This window comes from Protopterus annectens, chromosome 4.part0 (assembly GCF_019279795.1).
Source record: "Protopterus annectens isolate FY-2018-M chromosome 4.part0, PAN1.0, whole genome shotgun sequence".
NCBI lineage: Eukaryota > Metazoa > Chordata > Ceratodontiformes > Protopteridae > Protopterus > Protopterus annectens.
In genome coordinates, this window is record NC_056733.1 from 44,415,358 (window position 1) to 44,421,357 (window position 6,000).

Here is a 6,000-nt window from a genome sequence, read left to right on the forward strand (position 1 = left end):
TATTTATGCCTGCCTGCCTATGGAGCCTTCACTAGCTTCCAAACTTCCAGCCAAGCTGTTCCTAAAGGGTGTTTTACACTTAAGACCCCCCAGAAAACTGAATCCTCCTCCTCCTGCTCCCTGGGATCTTAACTACATGCTGCAAAAGCTCACTCTACCACCCTTTGAACCAGCTAGCAAGGCTGACTTGAAATTTTGCACTTGGAAAATAGTTCTGCTAGTAGCTTTGACTTAAGCCAGGAGGGTCTCAGAGCTGCAAGCCTTTATGGCTACCCCATCCTTCCTAGTTTTCCTTATGGACATGGTCACCCTCAGGATTAATCTCTCCTTCACTCCCAAAGTGGTCAATGACCTCTCCCTAAATCAGGCTATTCACCTGCCTACCTTCTTTCCAAATCATCAGGGAGACAGTGAGAGAGTCCTTCACTCCCTAGATGTACACAGGCAATTTCGTTTATACTTGCATAAGACCAAGCCTATACACAAATCAGACCAGCTGTTTGTCTCCTTCCACCCCAGGGCTATGGGGAAAGCTGTGGGGAAGCAAACCATTTCTTCTTGGATTGCTAGGGCCATCTCCTTTTGTTGATCTCACAATGGAAAGGCACTAATGGGGAACATCATAGCCCATTCTACAAGAGCCATGGCTTCCTTTGGAGCTTTCTTTAAAGGTCTAGATACTAACTCCATTGTGGAAGCAGCTACCTGGTCCTCTGTACACACCTTCACCAGACACTGTAAGCTTGACCACATCTCCAGGACCAGTGCAGGATTTGCCAGGGCTATCCTGCATGAGTTCTTGAAATCATCATCTTGACCACCTCCCAGCCACCAGTGAGCTTTTGTACTCACCCACTAGTGAATACTGCAACAGTGGAATAGAAGGAGAAAGACATAGGAAAGTTGTGTAAAACCATACCATAACCATAGATGTCCTTCTCTATCATGTTGCAGTATTCCTTCCTTCCCTCCCTCCATCCCTCTGCTCTCCTTGGCTCCTATACAGGCTATGCCATCAGGACTGGCTCCGTCTGGGGCTTCTTGGTTCTGAGGACTGGTGTGCGCAGACATCATATTTATGGACCATGTACCTGCCAACATGTCAGACGTCCGACACACCATCAAGGGCGGGAAAAGCTTTGGAAACCTGGCCGTACAAGCTGATGGGAAGAAGGGTAAATCCACTAGTGAATACTGCAACATGGAAGAGAAGGACATCTATGGTTATGGTAAGATTTTACACAACTTTCCTTTATACTGGTTATGTACATGAAGCAGACCCATAAGGAAGTGTACAAAAGTTTATGTAAATGAGGAATGTTTTGCAGATGTTTCAACAGGAGCAGTTTGTAATAAAAATGTTATACAATGCATTAAAGCTTGAATAAAAATCTAGTTCCAGTGAATGTGGTTTTCCAGCTCTGTGATTACACAGTACCATATTTCCCCGTAAGATCATCATCTTTGGGATTATCTGTTTACCTTACATTCTCAAACAGGCAATTTAAAATTGTTTCACCTCCTAACTTTTCCCTGTTCTTACTGTACTTTCAGGCTCAATGCTGTTCCATTAACCCACAGTTCTGGGAGTTTATGGTAGAGTTCAGTTAAATACTCATGTGAATTATTTCTTCTGCTAGGGGTCATACTTGTCTGTGAAATCTTTGCTGCCTCTGTTTCAATTGTAGCACTGGCAATGTGGCGATGAGTCACTTGCAAGTTCTTTTATTGCTCCACAGTTGCATAACTATGAAGATTGTATTTTTTAAATAAAGAAGTGTGAGAGGTTTGCTGCACTGAAAAAAAAATACTACTTTGTCCAGATCAAGCTGGGATGGTTGTATCTTTGCCCAGACATTAGTTGAACTGTGGTGGAATTCTACAAATTACTCTGGCAATGTCCACAGTATCACAGACTGGTGAATTGCTTCACTGGCACTGACACTAATGTGGTCTCTCTGCCATTTTGGTTGTAATAAGAAATCTAGGCAGTTAAATTAATTGCCATGATCTTTTCACCTTACATTCTCAAACAGGTCATTTACAACTGTATCACCTCCCATCTAACTTTCCCTATTCTTATTCTACTTTCAGGCTCAATGCTATCCCATTACCCACAGTTTTCTGAGTGTATGGTAGAGTGTAGTCAAATACTCAAAATGTGAATTAATTCTTCTGCTAGTGGCCGTATTACCAGTAGATGAGGCTGCAGTTAGATACAGTTGGACAAAGTCCAACTTGTCTGTGAAATGTTTGCTGCCTCTGTTTCAATTGTAGCACTGGCAGTGAGTCACTTGCAAGTTCTTTCAATGCTCCACAGTTGCATAGCTGTGGAGATTTTATTTTTAAATAAAGAAGTGTGAGAGGCTTGCTCTACTGCAAAAGAAAAAACTACTACTGTGTAAAGATCAAACTATGATGGTTGTATCTTTGCCCAGACATTACCTGAACTGTAATGGAATTCTATAAATGAGTCTAGCAATGTCCACAGTATCACAGACTGGTGAATTGCTTGACTGGCACAGGTAATATAAGTACAGTCTCTCTGTTATTTTGGTTGTAATAAGAAATCTAGGCAGTTTAATTATGTCTTAGGTGGTCTTTCAAGATTGCCAGTTTTAACTTGTATATTGTTTAATACTGTCTGCACTTGTTTTAAACTGTTAACTTTCCAGTTCCATACTTATTCAACATTCGGCATCCAACACTGAGAATCCTCCTTTGGTCAGTCCTGTGTTTGAGGTCATAATTTCCACCAATCAAAATTCAGTATATTGCTCAGAATTTCTCATTCAGTGGAACAGATGTGCTTCAAGTACAACAGCTGCCGTAATAATAGACACTGAGTAGGAAAGTTTGCACTCTCCCCACACATTCTTTTTCTTCTTTTTGCCATTGACAGTCTGGATCTTCAGCTTTGCTGAAATAGTTAAACCTTCCTTTATTGACATGCACCTTATGATGCGATGTTCAGAGTTGAAGGTACGTAAGTAAAGCTGGGTGGTGCAATGCAGAAGTTCTGTAATCATCAAGCCCCCCTGTTCCCATTTTATACATGGGGTTGAAGTGTCATGGCAACTGTCACCATCTCTCTGTTCAGTGCCACTCTCCTACCTTTTTTGACACTCTTGCCTGACTGTTGTAGGTCTTCTCTCACACAGTTCATCCACCTCCTTGCTGGAGCCTCTCATTTCCTCTTGCCTTCTTCCTGTCTGTCCCAAATCCTCTTCACCAGATTGTCTTCTGCTTTTCTGCCCATGTGCCCGAACCACCATAATCTGTTCTGTTTGACCTTTTCTACAATTGGAGCTACTTCTGTTATGTCCTAATTTCTAAGTTGGTCCCACAGGGTGCATACCACCACCTGCCTCAGGCACTTCACCTCTAGCCTCCTCTGTTGCTCAGCCTTTACTGCCCAGGTTTCTGTACCCTACATTAGTACTGGTCACACCACTGTTTTTTACACCTTACTTTTCAGCTTCTTTTGCATTCTTCTGTCATATACTACCTTTGACACTCTGTGCCAGTTGGCTGTAGCCCCACTGATTCTAGCTTTGACCTCCTCATTCAGAGTTTCCTTCTCCTCAGCCACATCTCCTACATACTTGAAGCTGTTAACCTGTTCCACTATCTTTCCTTCTATCTCAATTCTCAAGTTCTTCTGATTTCCCCCATTTGCTGTCATTACAACTGTGTTATCTGTACTGTTTCATCCCATGTGCCTTCAGTTTTGCATTCCGTTCCCCTATCCTTGCTGAAGTTTTTGCTCAAAGTGTGCCTGTAATGCTACATTATCTGCATACAGCAACTTTGTTCTGACCCATCCAGTCTGTTTGCTATTGTAATCCATCACCAATATGAACAGCAGTGGAGTCAGAGCTGAACCCTGATGGCACCCACACTCCCACTGGGAATTCCTCCATGAGACAGAACACTATTTATACTCGAGTAATTGGGTTCTTATACATAACCTGCACTTCTTCTGAAAATGTTTTGGGGACTTCGAACCACCTCAAGACTGTCCAAATCAGCTTTATTGGGACCTTGCCATATGCTTTCTCTGAGTATAGGAATGCCTAGTTGGACTATTAACTCATCTTTTTTTTCTCAACTATGTGTCTCACTGCAAACATTAGGTCAATTGAGCTGCAGCCTGATCTGAATCTGAACTTCTCATCTCCCATCTTACTTTCTACTGCTTTGTGTATTCAGTTGTCAGTCATCCTCTCCAGAACTTTCAAGCAGTGTGATAGGAGTTTGCTATCTCTGTACTGCCCACACTTGTGAATGTTCCCTTTGTTCCTGAACACTGGCACTGATATGCTTAGTCTCCAGTCATCTGGGATGCATCTTTGCGTATTTCTTTTTTTAATTTTCACACAAAAGCCATATCTTGCTGTATAGTTCAGAGATGAATTCAACTCATTATCCATGCCAGACTGTACAATTGATTCAGATTCTATTTCTATGGTGAGACACATATCCTATCCTAGTATTAGCCAGAAATATCCCCCACTATTAGGACAATGGGCAGACCCACCTCCTAGACTGACTGTAACTTAATTCCTGTGACCTTACTGGTCTGCTGGTTGGGGCTTGTGGATGGGGTGGTGCTTTGAGCTGGAAAGACTTCCATTCAGGCTTCCAGGTGGAAGTGCTTCTCAATACAGACATAGCAGTATCCTATACTGTCCCATGCTACTAGTTATAGGCAATCTTAATGTGTTGGAGGCCTGCATGATTGAAGTTTAGCTTTTCACAAGGGTTTGTGGGACATCTGCCTATTGTTACTGGTGGAAGGCAGAATTAAGACCCATCTGTTGGCAATCAAGCTGCACTTTGAGAGCTACTTGTCTAGACATCTTAAAGAATCTTTCCTTTTTTGAGGGTGGGGACATCACCTACATTATACCATTTTTTCATGTCCACATTTTTTGTCACTAGTTTAGGCATGTTTGACTTCAACCTTGGACTGAACTCCATTTCTGGTACCACTACCTTTCTAAAAGTATTCTGTAACCAAAACACAAGGCTAGCGTAAAAATAAAAACCTGCAAAACTTTCTATACCTTGGTGTGAAAGACCACTCAAAAACTCATAATAAAAAGATTAAGCGCTTTCATTCTTTTAATCAAGTTATGCAATAATTTTGATAAGTAAAACCTTGGGGCAATGTCTGGTATTCACATATAAAAGAATTGATAACATTAAATCCATATTAGAGAAACATTGGTCTTCCCAGCAGTCAAGAAATTACATGGTAGGCACATTCAAATGCGGCAGATGTAAGCACTGCTGCTTTGTTACTAACATTTCCAGTATTCCTCTTGCTGCCCGTAATTTCACCTTTTACTCAAAGGGGAGATTTAATTGTCAAATATAAATGGTAGTGTATTTAGCTTCATGTGACTCGTGCCCCTGTTTTTACATAGAAAAGACCATAAGAATATTCAAGTGCAGAATTTATGAACGCTGTCTTGTGTTTTGACACTGTGATACAAATAACGCTTTAGCAAGACACACTCTGGTATGTATCAATGTCAAAAAATTAATTTTTTTTGTATTAGAAGCATAAGATAATGATGAGTTTGCAGGGGATTATCGAACCAGACTAGAGTGCCGAGAAGCTATTTGGCAGATAAGACTGGGTGCTGACAAGTATCCAGGTCTTAATGAAAGCATTAATATTAAATGCTTTTTAGCAGGTCAAAGATTATAATTAATTTGGGCACGTTTGTTTTATACATTTATGTCACAATTTTATATTATACAATTACATTTTTACTATTTATGTTATGAATGAGTTCTAGGTTTGAAGTAAAATAATATTTTAATTGGTCCAAGTGCCTAAGGAGTAGTGTAAAATAATGTGATTGGAGAATTTTGAAATCTGTGACCCTGTAAGATTTATTTATTTTTTTAAAACTTTGGCGTTAGTGTCACTTTGGTTAGTAATAGTTAATAGTAGATGTCCTAGTCTCTTGTTGCAGTATTCTCACT